Source organism: Ovis canadensis, chromosome 1, assembly GCF_042477335.2.
Source record: "Ovis canadensis isolate MfBH-ARS-UI-01 breed Bighorn chromosome 1, ARS-UI_OviCan_v2, whole genome shotgun sequence".
NCBI lineage: Eukaryota > Metazoa > Chordata > Mammalia > Artiodactyla > Bovidae > Ovis > Ovis canadensis.
This window is the reverse complement of record NC_091245.1, coordinates 128064830-128082345: the sequence shown is the minus strand read 5'-3', so window position 1 is coordinate 128082345 and position 17516 is coordinate 128064830. Positions and strand designations below refer to the sequence as shown.

Below are 17516 nucleotides of genomic sequence, written 5' to 3'. Positions count from 1 at the left end.
ACCATAAAACCAGGTGCAGAGTAGTTCTCCTGGGTTCCCTTACCTTACTGCTCTCCACCCGAGGGCCCTTTCCCAATAAAATCGCTTGCTTTGTCGGCACATGTCTCCTCAGACAATTCATTTCCAAGTGTTAGACAAGAGTCTAGTTTCAGGCCCTGGAAGGGGTCCCCCTTCCTGCAACAAATGGCAACTCTGGCAGGGACGCTTTGTGGTGACTGACATCCTGACCACTCGGGGTACTCAGGGACCAGCTTGCCCACCAAAGGACCAGACCCAGTGGCTGCCACGGGGACCCTTCTGATCCTGGTCTCCTCCTGACCTAGACAACTGGCCAGAATGCCCCGACTGGGTAAGGAACAAGGAACTTTATTGACCTCCCCTGCCTTCCCTCTCTCTTTCCTCTCCTTAACCCTTCCTATCCTTCCCCTTTTTTCTAGTCCCCCAGTCCTGGATGCAGGAATCTGGTTGAAGGGCCTCAACCTGAGCTGAGGATTGGAGACTGATCACCTTGTTTTGGCAGAGAACTCGAATTCTGGTTCTGTTCTGGTCTGGTTCCTGGTAGGGCTGAGTTCCAGGCCTCCCTTTTCTGGAGGCCCAAGGTAAAGTCCCATAATGCCTGGGTATCTGCAGGTGGCAGGAGATGGCTGTAAGGCCACTCCTTTTGCCCCCCTCTCCTGCCTCCTCCCCCTTCTTCTTTCAACCTGGTTTCCTTTCCTCTCTTTGAAATCTTTGAAGATCTGAGATATTTTCATTTACTCTGTTAATAATTGGCTCTGAAGTTTTGTGTCTTTATAAGAGGTTTTCTGAGAGACTGTATACTTGTATTAAACAGAGTGTCTGATAAGGACTGCCAGGTCTATGTGTGTATTTTAACTCTGTTCTGTGTTGTGATTTTTGACAGCCATTTTGCTTTGTCTGGCCACAATTTGGTTTAGACCTGCCACCATTTTGTTAGAACTTGATTTCCTTTCTCTGTGCCTTGAGTCAGGGCTCTCAGGAACACTTAATCTAGACCATCTCTAACTCCTGAGACTGAGGAAATATGGGGAAAAGCTTTTAAAAATTTTATTTATTCCAACTGTTTTTTATAAACTAGTAAATTTTATATCATAACATCCAATTCATGACTAAGTTTAGAAAATGAAGCTAGATCTTGCATTGTGTCTGTCTAAGTATGTCTTGGTATGTGTTTGTCTCTGGTTAATATTTTTGAGATTAATTTGTAAATGAGCTCTATTTAATTGGCTTAAAAAAAGGTAAGTGCTTACAAATCAAATAAAATAATTTTAAATTAAATAATAAATTCCAGATTCATGTGACCTGGGAATTATTCAGTATTAAATTCCTGATATTAATGTCCTTTTCATTATAGGGGACTGGAATGCAAAAGTAGGAAGTCAAGAAACACCTGGAGGAACAGGCAAATTTGGCCTTGGAATGTGGAATGAAGCAGGGCAAAGACTAATAGAGTTTTGCCAAGAAAATGCACTGGTCATAGCAAACACCCTCTTCCAACAACACAAGAGAAGACTCTACACATGGACATCACCAGATGGTCAACACCGAAATCAGATTGATTATCTTCTTTGCAGCCAAAGATGGAGAAGCTCTATACAGTCAACAAAAACAAGACCAGGAGCTGACTGTGGCTCAGATCATGAACTCCTTATTACCAAATTCAGACTCAAATTGAAGAAAGTAGGGAAAGCCACTAGACCATTCAGGCATGACCTAAATCAAATCCCTTAAGATTATACAGTGGAAGTGAGAAAGATATTTAAGGGCCTAGATCTGAAGGGTTAATGCGACCACAATAGGGAAAAAGTGGAGATGTACTGCTTGCAAACAAGATGTTCTGCCAAGAAGATGGACACAGCCTTGAGATTAATGGTCCCTTGCAAACAAGGGAACATTCCCTTCTTGTGATAAGGGCTCTGGATAGACTCTGCAGTAGGCCGGAATTTCACTCCCTTTTGCTGTATGATAACATTTATGCACATGTGCTGTACTGAACAAGTTTGGTCATACAGTCTGGAATTCTGCCCGGGGGGGGGGGGGGGGGGGGCTACATAAAAATAAACCATGAGCCTGCTTGCTTGCGCAGTTATTATTTTTCCTCTGGCCAGAGTGTGTCTGTCTCTTGTATGTGTGTCTTGTTGTTTTAGGTCATTTCACTTGTAATCTCCAGAAATCTCCTACATCTGGCGCCCAACGTGGGGCTCGAGTGAAACCGAAAGGGTGAGTAACCCCAGGGGGATTTTAAATCCATAGCAGGGGAACTTTCGGGAAAATCATGGGGAATTCCTCACCCTAGCAGGGGAACTTTCAGAAAATCATGGAGAATTGCTAAGGGAATTCATGTATATGGAGTTAGTCAAAGGACTTCTCCACTCCATAGGCGTTAAGGCCTTGACTCGTCGATTGAGTGAGCTCTTTCGCTTGGTGGAGCAATATTGTCATTGGTTTCAATATCAAACTAAGTTACAGTTAAACTTGAAGGAATAGAAAATAATTCCAAAAAAGAAAAAAAATTGAGAAAGCAACATCAGAAGGGTAATGTGATCCCTTTGAAGTTATGGACTTTATGTAATGCTATAACACAGGCTTTGACTTTGCTATCTACTGATAATGAGACTAAATCTAATGCTTCAATGAAGGAAGAAACAATTTATGAGGATATGCCAAACGTTGGTGGGGTTTCTGCATTGCCTGAAGGTAAGGATACAAGTAAGCCTCCTTCTGGAAATGGTGAAATATCTGACAGTTCAGAATCAGATTCAGAGGCTTCTTTGGTTTTGTCAGAGGAGGGTAAAGAGATTAAAGAAATGACCCATCTATTTCGGGAATGGTAGAGATCCCGTAGGGAGAAAAAATCTGCGCCTTCTGCTCCTCCTTATGCTTCTCTTTTCCCCACTGCGGTTGATCCACCCGATGTGGGCAAGGAGCATTATCAGTTCTCCTTTCCTTTGCCTATGCTTCATGATGATGACTCGCCTGCTCCCCCTAGTGGTTTTATCGATCCTCCACAATTATTTTCCATCCAGTGACAGCAAAATGACAATGCGATAAATATTCAATACACTCCTTTGGAATACAAATTTTTTAAAGATCTTAAAGCTGCAGTAGCGCAATACGGTCCTCAATCTCCCTTTGTTTTGGCTATGCTAGAATCATTGGGAAAAGGCAAATTAATCATTCCATTAGATTGGGAATCTATTGCCCAAGCTGTCTTGGAGAGCTCTCAATGGTTGCAACTTCGTAGCTGGTGGGAAGAAGAAGCTAGAAAGCAGGCTCAGATTAATGAAGGACAGAGTCCCCCTGGTCGTCTCGATAATAAATTAATGGGAGAGGGCCATTATCAGGCTTTAAGAGAACAGGCTCAGTACTCTGATCAGGACTTACAACAAGTCCACCAGGTCTTTTTACAAGCATGGCGTCGTGTGGTGCCTACTGACCACACCCAGCCCTCCTTTGTTAAGATAATACAAGGCCCCAATGACCCATATACTGATTTTCTAGCAAGATTGAGAGTAGCTATGGAATGAGCTATAGGGAGGGATGAAATTGCAGAGATATTATTACAAACTTTAGCATTTGAAAATGCAAATACTGAATGCAAAAGTATACCGGGGACTTTTCCTCTCTGTCCTCCTGCCATCCCGCATACCCCAACCCTGTTCCCTCCCAACAACAGTTACCAGTCAATGCCTCATTAAAAGGACCTCAAATGATGATTTCAGACTTGCGGTCTGCTACTTCAGGGAGTGCTACTGCTGATTTGCCACTAGCTGAGAATGTTCTTTTGTCACCAGGAGGAGGCATTTACAAATTAAAAACAAATGTATTTGGACCACTGCCTAAAGGCACCTTTGGCTTAATATTAGGCCGTAGCAGTGCAGCTTTGAGAAGTCTAACCATAATTCCTGGGGTAATAGACTCCGACTATATTGGGGAAATTTTGATTATGGCTTCTACTTCTACCACGCTTTCATTGTTAGCTGAGGAACGTATTGCTCAAATACTTCTCCTACCTTATCATCCCTTTTTGGCTCTTCCTAATGAACGAACAGGAGGATTTGGAAGTACTGGGCGACATATATTTTGGGAAATGCTTATCAAAGATTCTCGCCCTGTTCTCTCCTTGATTATACAAGGAAAAAGCTTTGAGGGACTAATAGACACAGGGGCAAATGTTTCAGTTATTTCTTCTCAACAATGGCCCCAAGATTGGAAAAGAAGAAAGAAAAAAGCCCTCTAATGCTGACGGGACTGGGCTCTATTACAGATGTCTGGAAGAGTACCCGTCCCTTGCAATACCAATTCCATAATGGAAGATCAATATCTGTTGCCTTTTATATTGTAAACATACCTATTAATATTTGGGGAAGAGATCTTCTCTCTCCTTTGGGGGCTTTTATAACCATTCCACTGGAAAACTAGTAGCCACTGCTCAAATTCCTTGAGCACTCCCATTAAAATGGTTAACTAATACTCCAAAATGGGTTGAACAGTGGCCATTACCACAAATGAAGCTCGAGGCATTAAAACAATTAGTACAAGAACAACTCCAACTTGGTCATATATAGCCCTCTACCTCTCCCTGGAATTCTCCTGTTTTTGTGTAAAAAAGAAATCTAAAAGAGGAAAATGTTAACTGATTTATGAGAAATTAATAAGTGTATTGAACCTATGGAAGCATTACAATTGGGACTCCCCTCTCCAGCTCTTATTCCTCAGAACTGGTCCTTAATGGTGCTAGATCTTAAGGACTGTTTTTTTGCCATTCCCCTACAATTACAAGATAGAGATAAATTTGCTTTTACAATTCCTGTTCTTAATCATGCTCAGCCTGTTAAGCGTTATCAATGGACAGTCTTACCACAGGGAATGACAAATAGTCCTACTTTATGTTAAGAATTCATAGCTCGCTCTTTACAATCCCTCCTTCAAGAATACCCCAATTATATGGATGATCTCCTATTAGTAGTTCCTAATATTGTTGAACATGATGAATTCTTTCTAAAAGTACAAGTTGCAAATTAGAAGAGACCACCTCAAAACTTTAAATGATTTTCAAAAGTTATTGGGAGATATCATTGGCTATGCCAGGTACTTAGGATTCCTACTTATCAATTATGACATTTGTTTTCTACTTTAGAGGGAGATATAGCTCTGGATAGCCCCCGAACTTTAACCCCATTGGCTTTACAGGAACTTCAATTTGTTGAGCAACGACTAAATGACAGTTTTTTGACTGACTTACATGAGTCTCAACCTATTTCCTTTATAACATTTCATACCCCTTATTCTCCATCTGGTGTAATTGCTCAAGAAAAAGGATTAATAGGTTGGATTTTCTTACCTAACAGCTTTTCCAAAAAATTGACTACATATATGGATAAATTAGCCTTCCTTATACAGAAAGGTCGCCATCGTATTTTACAATTGTCATGATATGAACCATACCAGATTGTTACTCAATTAACAACTGCTCAAATATCTCGATGTTTACAATTTAATGAAAACTGGCAAATTTCTCTTGCCTCATTTCCTGGTTCGTTTTCTAATCACTATCCGTCATCTAAATTGATTGATTTTCTCCAGACTAACTCTATGATATCTCAATCCCCAATTTCAGATGTTCCAATTAAGGGACCCACTATTTTTACAGATGCAAATAAAAATACTACAATTGATGCCTTACTTTATCCTATAGAAGCAGCAAAACAAGAACATCTCTTACAGCATACCAATTCCAAAGAGTTACAAAAATCTCATGCTATTACTCGAAAACAAGCTCAAAATATTGTTTGTTCTTGTTCCATATGTGCACCCTTTGCTTTACTGTTTACCTCACCAGGTGTCAACGTAAGAGGACAACAAGCAGATCAAATATGGCAAATGGATGTAATTTACATTTCTTCTTTCGGACAACAAAAATATGTGCATCATACTATAGATACGTATACACATTTTCAATGGGCCACTGCATTACATTCTGAAAAGGCTGACGCTGTTATTACTCATTTGTTATCTTGTTTTGCAGTTATGGGATTACAAATTGAATTGAAAACTGATAATGCACCTGCCTACCAATCCGCAAAATTAGCTCACTTTTTATCCCAATACCATATAACTCATACTTTTGGTATTCCTTATAATACTCAAAGGAAAACTATCATTGAAAGAGCTAATCATACCTTGTGTGAATATCTTGAAAAAATAAAAAAGGGGGAACAGGAGAGATTTATGAAACCTAAAGACATTTTGAATAAAACCTTACTTACCCTAAATTTTTTGAATATTTGGAGCAAGGGAAATCTATCAGCAGCAGAGTTGCATTTTCAAGGGAAAAAAGAAGACAAGAAGATCTTGAATACGCCAATTTGGTATAAAGATAAAGAGAAAGGCTGGATCCCAACATCATTAATATATCTGGGATGAGGGTATGCTTTCATTTGTGTTAATAATTACAGGTTTTGGACCCCAGTGAGATGAATCAAAATCAACAATGGCTGATCCCTTTGTTCAAAAATTTGAAGAGCTTACTATGCAGAGGAGCTTTACTTTTCGTACAAGGGAAGCAACACCTCCTACGTGGGGTCAAATGAAAAAGTTGACCCAGGAAGCAGAAAAAACGTTAATGAAAGCAGGACAACCTCTGAATCCTACCAATCTTTTGCTTGCCATGATGGCGGTGGTAACATGTCAGGTAATCGGTGTATCGGCAAGTAATCATACATATTGGGCATGTATACCTAATCCCCCATTAGTAAGAGTAATTTCCTGGGGGGAACCAAAAGCGCAGGTATGCACTAATGAGACTGCCTTCCTTCCCCCACCAGCTTGTGGGGGAATAGAACAACTATCTCATCATAAACAACAATATAATATTAGTAATTTGACAATTGCAATGGAAGGTATTCCTTTGTGCATAGGAGGGCACCCCTTTTGTCTGTCCACCAAAGAACATTCTCATCATTCCTATAATACATAGGGGGTAAAATACAATAATTATCATTTTGCTACTTTTACTGTGCTTGTTTCCACCAGGGGCTTTAACACCTCAACAGAACCGATTGGCATTCATAATGGAATACATATGTCACTATGTCCTGTTAACTTTTTTTGCTCCTTCTCTAGAATCTTTGGAATGGGAACGTTGCCAAGGTCATCGACCCTTTAAAGTCATGAATTATTCTGGGTCTATCATTGTAGATTGGAGTCCAGATTATGGGTAATTCTTAGAAAAATGATCAAATAAATCTCTTAAGTGGCATCGTGCAAATAGCACTTTTATGGGCAATGGTAATAAAACAATTAAATGGCAGCAATTTGCACTTGTCACTCCTCAATTACAATTGCAGGGATATCCACACATTCAAGGGGATATTTGGAAACTATGGGCAGTTTCTGATAATCTTACTGTTTTGGTCAGGAAACTATACTATGGATAGTGGCGACTCTTAGGGTCCATTTCATGTTAATTTACATGTTAATAGATCTTATTCCGCAATGGCATGTGTAAAATATCCTTTTGCATTGTTATATGGGAATTGGACTTGGAATGATACTGTGGGGTCTGTGTCATGTGATTATTGTAATCTAACTCAATGTGTAAATCAATCTTGGTGGAAAGTATTTGAAAGATGAGCCTATAACTCTAATTTTCGTTAGTAATTGTTAAAGCTTGGACAGAAGTATGGTTGCCTATAAGTTAACTAGGCCATGGTCAGATTCTTTTGCTGTCTCTCATCTAGTAACCACTGTACAGACTTTGCTACATCGATCTCGACGCATGCTTGGTATGGTCATTGCTTTGACTCTAGCAGTTGTGTCAGTAACTGCAACAGCAATAGCAGGCCTCACGTTACACCAAGGGATTCAAACAGTTGATTTTGTTCAGGATTGGCATAAAGACTCTCATTTGTTATGGCAACAACAGCGAGATGTGGATGCACAATTTGCTACCGATGTGCTCAATCTTCAACACACCATTTCCTGGCTTGGAGATCAATTAGCTGTTTTATCTACACGAAGTGTGTTGAAATGTGATTGGAATTCTTCTCAGTTTTGTATAACACCTGTACCATTTAACATGAGCCCTTCAAGAAATTAACCGAGACATATAAATAAAAAGAGTTCTAGATGCCCATCATCTAGAGAGATTCCGCCTAGCCCCCAAGAGGTGGCCGGATAGCCAATGACAAGTAAGACCCTCAGAGGAGGGCAAACTAAGACAGGCACAGCTGCGAGAGGGGCTGGCGAGGCTGGAGGTTGGCCGCCTACAGCTTTACGCCTTGCTCTACAGAGCATCAATACAAATGTCTTGAGGGCTTAAATAAAATTAAAAAAGGGAGAGATGAAGGGTTAATGCAGCCACAATAGGGAAAAAGTGAAGATATACTGCTTGCAAACAAGATGTTCTGCCAAGAAGATGGACACAGCCTTGAGATTAATGGTCCCTTGCAAATAAGGGAACATTCCCTTCTTGTGATAACGGCTCTGGACAGACTCTGCAGTAGGCTGGAATTTCACTCCCTTTTGCTGTATGATAAAATTTATGCACATGTGCTGTACTGAACAAGTTTGGTCATACAGTCTGGAATTCTGCCCAGGGGGGCTACATAAAAATAAACCGTGAGCCTGCTTGCTTGCACAGTTATTATTTTTCCTCTGGCCAGAGTGTGTCTGTCTCTTGTATGTGTGTCTTGTTGTTTTATGTCATTTCACTCGTAATCTCTTGATATCTCCTACAAGATCTGATAGATAGAGTGCCTGATGAACTATGGAATGAAGTTCGTGACATTGTACAGGAGACAGGGATCAAGACCATCCCCATGGAAAAGAAATGCAAAAAAGCAAAATGGCTGTCTGGGGAGGCCTTACAAATAGCTGTGAAAAGAAGAGAGGTGAAAAACAAAGGAGAAAAGGAAAGATATAAGCATCTGAATGCAGAGTTTCAGAGAATAGTAAGAAGAGATAAGAAAGCCTTCTTCAGCAATCAGTGCAAAGAAATAGAGGAAAAGAACAGAATGGGAAAGACTAGAGATCTCTTCAAGAAAATTAGAGATACGAAGGGAACATTTCATGCAAAGATGGGCTCGATAAAGGACAGAAATGGTATGGACCTAACATAAGCAGAAGATATTAAGGAGAGGTGGCAAGAATACACAGAAGAACTGTACAAAAAAGATCATCATGACCCAGATAAACATGATGATGAGATCACTCATTTAGAGCCAGACATCCTGGAATGTGAAGTCAAGTGGGCCTTAGAACAAAGCTAGTGGAGGTAATGGAATTGCAGTTGAGCTGTCTCAAATCCTGAAAGATGATGCTGTGAAAGTGCTGCACTCAATATGCCAGCAAATTTGGACAACTCAGCAGTGGCCGCAGGACTGGAAAATGTCAGTTTTCATTCCAATCCCAAAGAAAGGCAATGCCAAAGAATGCTCAAACTACCGCACAATTGCACTCATCTCACATGCTAGTAAAGTAATGCTCAAAATTCTCCAAGCCAGGCTTCAGCAATACGTGAACCGTGAACTTCCAGATGTTCAAGCTGGTTTTAGAAAAGGCAGAGGAACCAGAGATCAAATTGCCAACATCTGCTGGATCATGGAAAAAGCAGGAGAGTTCCAGAAAAACATCTATTTCTGCTTGATTGACTATGCCAAAGCCTTTGACTGTGTGGATCACAATAAACTGTGGAAAATTCTGAGAGAGGGAATACCAGACCACCTAACCTGCCTCTTGAGAAATTTGTATGCAGGTCAGGAAGCAACAGTTAGAACTGGACATGGAACAACAGACTGGTTCCAAATAGGAAAGGAGTACTTCCAGGCTGTATATTGTCACCCTGCTTATTTAACTTGTATGAAGAGTACATCATGAGAAACGCTGGACTGGAAGAAATACAAGCTGGAATCAAGATTGCCGGGAGAAATATCAATAACCTCAGGTATGCAGATGACACCACCCTTATGGCAGAAAGTGAAGAGGAAATAAAAAGCCTCTTGATGAAAGTAAAAGAGGAGAGCGAAAAAGTTGGCTTAAAGCTCAACATTCAGAAAATGAAGATCATGGCATCCGGTCCCATCACTTTATGGGAAATAGATGGGGAAACAGTGTCAGATTTGATTCTTTTGGGCTCCAAAATCACTGCAGATGGTGATTGCAGCCATGAAATTAAAAGACGTTTTCTTACTCCTTGGAAGAAAAGTTATGGCCAACCTAGATAGCATATTCAAAAGCAGAGACATTACTTTGCCGACTAAGGTCCGTCTAGTCAAGGCTATGGTTTTTCCAGTGGTCATGTATGGATGTAAGAGTTGGACTGTGAAGAAAGCTGAGCGCCGAAGAATTGATGCTTTTGAACTGTGGTGTTGGAGAAGACTCTTGAGAGTCCCTTGGACTGCAAGGAGATCCAACCAGTCCATTCTGAAGGAGATCAACCCTGGGATTTCTTTGGAAGGAATGATGCTAAAGCTGAAACTCCAGTACTTTGGCCACCTCATGTGAAGTGTTGACTCATTGGAAAAGATTCTGATGCTGGGAGAGCTTGGGGGCAGGAGGAGAAGGAGGGGACTACAGAGGATGAGATGGTTGGATGGCATCACTGACTCGATGGACATGAATCTGAGTGAACTCTTGGAGTTGGTGATGGACAGGGAGGCCTGGCATGCTGTGATTCATGGGGTCGCAAAGAGTCAGACACGACCGAGCGACTGAACTGAACTGAACTGACTGTTTGTTTGTTGACCGATCTAATATAGACATGTCTTCAAGTAATTAACATTAAGTAGAATATTTTCATCGTGCCTAGGTTTAATATAAGTTAAATATAATCATATCTGTTACAAGTTTGTCAACCAGGAAATTACCTCAAGTGAAAAACTTCTAAAAAAAAGTAAATGACACATGAACTTTTAGATAAACTCTATTAAGAATAATTATCCTTTAGAAATGTCTGATTAAAATAGTTTTTCCAGATTGGGGTAACTTGAATTTCTAAGAGTTGTGCTGAAATAAGTGTTGGAAGTCTATTGAATAGTTAGGTCATTTCCAAAATAAAATAAGATTTTGAAACATTTAGTACTAAACACTAATTTCCTTTTACAAAAAAACTAGAGATTTGGGACTATAAATTAATAATGTTTGGTGCCATCCTAAAATGTCCTAAGAAAGCAAGGGTTTTAGAAATTATCACTGGTATTTATGCTCAAAAATCTATAAAATGCCCATTGAGACACATCAACAAGCTAAATGATACACCCATCAACATTGACTGCTGCTGCTAAGTCGCTTCAGTCGTGTCCAACTCTGTGCGACCCCATAGGTGGCAGCCCACCAGGCCCCCCAGTTCCTTGGATTCTCCAGGTAAGAGTGGGTTGCCATTTCCTTCTCCATGCATGAAAGTAAAAAGTGAAAGTGAAGTTGCTCAGTCGTGTCCAACTCTTAGCGACCCCATGGACTTCAGCCTACAAAACTCCTCCGTCCATGGGATGTTCCGGGCAAGAGTACTGGAGTGGGGTGCCATCGCCTTCTCTGGAACATTGACTAAATCTGACCAAATGTTTTAAACCCTTTTAATTGATTTTTTTTGGAACAAAACTTCCTAAATAGAATTCTTCTGAAGTTCCTTTGACCTCTAGCTAACTTTGGGATGCTTCAGAGGACCCTTGAAACATCCCAAAGAGAGATATTAAACTAACTGTGCCTTTTTTGTTGGTTAAATTACATGAAAAAATATTATCAAATGAGTATTATTACTCATGTTTCTAATGTATAATTTTACCAAATTATTGTCATAATTAGTTTGAGAGGAAGGTTTTCCCTACTCTAGGAAAGTATAAGATTCAAACCCATAATTTTTCAGATAGAAACCATAAAAGTTATAAGCATATTTGCTGGCTCATTCAGTCCTTTGAATTACTAATATAGATATCCTAGAAATTATATGGAGTTCTTAACATTCTGATATGTCCTGGTATTCTAATCAAAAACCTGATGACTTCACAAAAGTTAACAAAGGACTGAATGAGCCAGCAAATATGCTTGTAACTTTTATGGTTTCTATCTGAAAAATTATGGGTTTGAATCTTATACTTTCCTAGAGTAGGGAAAACCTTCCTCTCAAACTAATTATGACAATAATTTGGTAAAATTATACATTAGAAACAAAACAATTATATTTTCTTTCTATCTGACTCCTCCAGAAATTGGAAACTCTTAGGTTTCCAGTAAGTTTGTCAAATGAATTAGGAAGTTTATCTCATAACAGGTACAAAAATCTCAAGGAATTTTTGAGACCTTAGAAAGGGAAGAATTCACCCAGGTTTGTTAGGTGAAATCTGTGATAAGGTGTGAGTTTCCAAGTTCTGTTTTATTTTAAAAGTTCAATCTAGACTCTATAAATATTTCAGCAAAATAAAAAGTCTATGATCAATTATGGTTATATAAATCATCTGGCCAAAATTAGTATGAGTAGGCCTATTTTGCAAAGAAACTAACCTTAATTTGGTTATATTTGATAAAATGAGGGTAATTTTAGGGGAAAAAGATGTTTCAATAAAGGTTACATCCCAGTTTGTTAATGGAGATCTACATCTAGTAAGACTCATTTCTTGGATAGTTCTTTGGTGTTATGTGATATTAATGTAAGATTTAATTGAATTCTTAAAGAACACACTAAGTTTGTTTCTGAAGCTTATCTCAGTAATTTATCTTTAGATGAAGATCAGTCACCTCATGACCTGCAACCAGGACTGGAAGAAGACATAATTTAAGGGACTATCTCCAACCTGGATGGAAGGACTCTTTTTTCAGGTACTCTTAACTAGCTCATGCACAATGAAACTGAAGGGAAATTGACTTTTACATTAATTCCCACTTCCAAAGGCCTCTACACTGGACTGGTGTATAGAGAAGAGAGCTGACCTGATCTCACCTTAAAATGATGCTCAAACAGAGGAGAAACTACCCTACACCAGGATGAGAAGACAATGACATCAGAGGTAGACAGCTTGCCCAAGATGCTGGGCCTAATTCTTATGATCATTTATAATGCCTTCTTGACTTCTTAGACCTTTGCATATAAATCAAACGCTTTTCTATCATAGGCCTGATCCTGTGCTAGTTTTAGAAATCTATCCAATTGTTGGGTCTGTGGCCAATTGCTTGTGCCTAGTTCAGGGTTACCTTGGTATATTTCTCCACTACAAGGCTCTAACCTGTTGGCCCTGAGAAAATTTACTTAAAAAAAATTATAGTCATATTCAGGTCATTATTGATATTACTAGATGGGATCTGCTCACCTGGACAATTAATAATGCCTGCTCTGACTTGGCCATAAATTGGAGCTTTCTTCTATTACTCAAGCTAAATCAGAGCAAAAAGCAAAGTTTCAGCAAAGAGAAAAATCTCCTACAGTTATGGGATGGACTTATATAGATAACACCAGGCTATGGTAATTTAGGTTTAAAGTCTCCTCTATGTTGGAAACAATTAAATCATACTAAGGATAATCAAGATTGCTGGGAGAAATATCAATAACCTCAGATATGCAGATGACACCACCCTTATGGCAGAAAGTGAAGAGGAACTAAAAAGCCTCTTGATGAAAGTGAAAGTGGAGAGTGAAAAAGTTGGATTAAAGCTCAACATTCAGAAAACGAAGATCATGGCATCCGGTCCCATAACTTCATGGGAAATAGATGGGGAAACAGGGAAAACAGTGTCAGACTTTATTTTGGGGGGCTCCAAAATCACTGCAGATGGAGATTGCAGCCATGAAATTAAAAGACGCTTACTCTTTGAAAGAAAAGTTATGACCAACCTAGATAGTATATTCAAAAGCAGAGACATTACTTTGCCGACTAAGGTCCGTCTAGTCAAGGCTATTGTTTTTCCTGTGGTCATGTATGAATGTGAGAGTTGGACTGTGAAGAAGGCTGAGTGCCTGAAGAATTGATGTTTTTGAACAGTGGTGCTGGAGAAAACTCTTGAGAGTCCCTTGGACTGCAAGGAGATGCAACCAGTCCATTCTGAAGGAGATCAACCCTGGGATTTCTTTGGGAGGAATGATGCTAAAGCTGAAACTCCAGTACTTTGGCCACCTCATGTGAAGTGTTGACTCATTGGAAAAGACTGTGATGGTGGGAGGGATTGCGAGCAGGAGGAGAAGGGGACGACAGAGGATGAGATGGCTGGATGGCATCACTGACTCAATGGACATGATCTGAGTGAACTCTTGGAGTTGGTGATGGGCAGGGAGGCCTGGCGTGCTGCGATTCATGGGGTCACAAAGAGTCGGACACGAATGAGCAACTGAACTGAACTGAAGGATTATCAGTGTAGTAAACTGGGCTATGTACCTATAGACAGTGCCAATATATAAGTTCCCTGTAAGATAAAGATTCGTAGAGAGTAGAGTAGTCAGATGACCTGGGATATACTGGGCTATATCTAATGGAATCTATTAAGTCTTACTTATGATTTTACTAATACCGCTGGCTATGTTATTTGTAGTTCACCTGTTTTACAAAATTTCTGTTTCTTACACTGCCAAATGTGTGACTGAGGCCTCTGATAAAATAATGTATAGTTCCATGTGAGAAGGTTGATGGTAACAGTGTAGCTCTAGATATGGAAAGAAGCAACAAGAGGGAATGTTTTATGGGACCAAAAGGCTTGTATGACAGGTGGTCCAGAGAATTTTGGATATTGTTTTATGGCCTATTCCAGTAACAGCACATTGAGTGACCTGTCAGAAAAATCTTTGCCAAACCTGAGAATGGACTTTCTTGACACCGTGGGATAAAATGGTTATGAAATGTCCCCCTCGAAATCACGGTTAAGTTTATGAGCAAAAAGGGGCTCTGTCAGCTGAAAACTGATACTTGCCATCTACATCTTCAAAGATTAAATCATGACCATTGCATCTGCTGACCTTCAACTCCCCTGAAAGGAGTTCAGGGTGAAAATCAGGAATGAAACACTCTGTGCTCTGGGAAAAACTGCCAGAACAGGCCTTCAGATAGTCAGATCTTTTCAGGAGAAGATTTTATGAGTCCCAATTCTTGCATCTTCTCATACCTAGAGAAACACTGGCATCATTAATGGTGACATCTGCTTCGGTTAATCAGGAAAATTTTACAATTAAAAGTCAAAATAGAATAGCTATGGTTCAGACATCCTGGGAAATAACTAGGTGATACAATGGGTGTAATTTCAGACTAGACCTTGTATTGCTAAACACTTGAGTTTTCTGCATTGTGTCAGGCTTTGATACCACCATTCTCAAAACAACGTCTGCTAGAAGCTAGTAACTGCAACCTTACTTTTTATAAAACTAGGCAACTGGCTACCTGGCTACAAGTCTCCCTGAAGTGCCAGGTCCAGACTGGGTTTCAGGTCTCTTCTTCTAAAAACAAATGTTTATTTTGTCTATTAAAATTCCAGCTATCATTCCTCCAACTACTTCTAATTGGGTCTGTTACACCAAAATGGCAGACCAAAGGATTGAGATTTTAATCACATAAGGCTCAGATCTAGGACTTGGAACTCAGGAATACTTCCAATTCAGTGTCTATTCCCCAAGCTGAGGCAATCCTATGCCCCATTTTGGCAGGAAGTTATCACAGTCATAGTTGCCCAGTTCCCTGAATTAAAAATGTGCATGACTCTGTGGGGCTCTGGAGTAGAGATCTGTTCTGCGTTCTCCATTTCCTGTCTGTAGGATATAGGCTTCAGTCAGCCTCCTTGACCTTCCGTGAGGTCCAAAGGGTGGATTCAAACAATTGCTAATCAGGGAAGGGAGGGGATACAGAAACAAAGGAGGAACAATCAGCCTTGAGAGAGGGTCCTGGTTCCCACTCAAAGAAATATGCATAATAATGTCTTTGTGTTCTTTTACAGAACTGGGGCCCCCACCCAGGTGGAGGATGGTAACTTCAGAATGAGCACAAGATTCCTGAAGCACAGTTCTGTTGTATCACCACCAGCCAATCAAAGTCACAAAACCTGCAGCCCTCACCCCAAATGTTGCCTTCTGTTTCCAAGGACCAGAGATGACCATCCTGTTAGGTCTCCTGTTTGGCCCCTGTCTATTTCATCTCTGAGAGAAGCCAACAGTTTCAAACTAAATTGCTGTTATTATAAGGGTGATTGCTGGTTTCAGGCAAAAATATACCTCAACTTAGATCAGGTAGAGAAAGGCTTCTGCTCTGCTAGGCAGGCCTACACCCTTGCTCAGCAGGAAGAAGTTATAGAAGAAAGAAACCTTTGCCCAAATTCTCAAGAAGTATCTTGAGTATGAAGTCTCTCAGTGGGGAGGTGTTAGGGGAAGCACACTGACCGAAACTGCCCACCCTGCCCAGGCCCTTTAGTAACCATTCACATGAATGTTTTATGGCAGGAGATCCTGGTAAGGAATATGGAGCTAATAAGCCACTGCCAACCAGGAGAGTTCGGGAAAGGTCAAAAGGAGATACCACATGTCCAACCACCTCCCAGAATCCTTCTCACTGGCATCCATTTTGGCTGAACGAGATACACCACCACTTGCACCACCAAGAAGGACTCTGATTCAGAATGATTGGCTAAAGACAACCTGGAAACTAATCCCAGCACCATAAAACCCGAGACTGCAAAGCCACGTGAAAGAGCAGTTCTCCTGGGTTCCCTTGTCCTACTGCTCTCCACCTGGGTGCCCTTTCCCAATAAAATCACTTGCTTTGTCAGCACATGTGTCTCCTTGGACAATTCATTTCTGAGTGTTAGACAAGAACCCAATTTTGGGCCCTGAAAGGGGTTCCCCTTCCTGCAACACAACCACTAATTCCAAAGAAGCTGAAATTGAATGGTTCCATGAAAACCTATAAGATCTTCTAGAACTAACACCAAAAGAAGATGACCATTTCATCATAGAGGACTGGAATGCGAAAGAAGGGAGTCAAGAGACAACTTGAATAACAGGCAAGTTTGGCCTTGGAGTACAAAGTGAAGCAGGAAAAGGCTAACAGAGTTTTGCCAAGAGAACACACTGGTCATAGCAAAAACCCACTTCTAGCAACACAAGAGATGTCTCTACACATGTACATCACCAGATGGTCAATACTGAAGTCAGATTGGTTATGTTCTTTGCAGCCAAAGATGAAGAGGCTCTATATTGTCAGAAGAAAAGACACTGGGAGCTGATTGTAGCTCAGATCATGAACACCTTATTAATGAATTCAGATTTAAATTGAAGAAACTATGGAATCAAATCCTTTATGATTATAGAGTAGAAGTGACAAATAGATTCAAGGGATTAAATCTGATAAATAGAGTGATTGAAGAACTATGGATGTAAGTTCATGACATTGTACAGAAGGTGGTGATCAAAACCATCCCCAAGAAAAAGAAATGCAAAAAGGCAAGAGGGTTCCCTGAGGAGGCCTTACGAAGAGCTGAGAAGAGAAGAGAAGCTAAAGGAAAAAGAAGAAAGGAAGATATATACCCATTTGAATGCA

At 40.2% G+C, this 17516-nt stretch overlaps 1 long non-coding RNA gene across 2 annotated transcripts; it reads left to right on the top strand.

Annotated features, from left to right (window-relative positions):
• Positions 1–2097: 2097 nt before the first annotated feature.
• LOC138434091 (uncharacterized) lies at positions 2098–16748 on the top strand. Of its 2 annotated transcripts, XR_011254645.1 has the most exons (6): positions 2098–2238; positions 2604–2715; positions 6477–6712; positions 12736–12831; positions 15922–16089; positions 16421–16748. It is a non-coding gene; the product is annotated as an uncharacterized lncRNA (long non-coding RNA). The 2 variants fall into 2 exon arrangements; XR_011254644.1 differs by lacking the exons at positions 2604–2715; positions 6477–6712 and having other exon boundaries at positions 2099–2238.
• Positions 16749–17516: the final 768 nt, after the last annotated feature.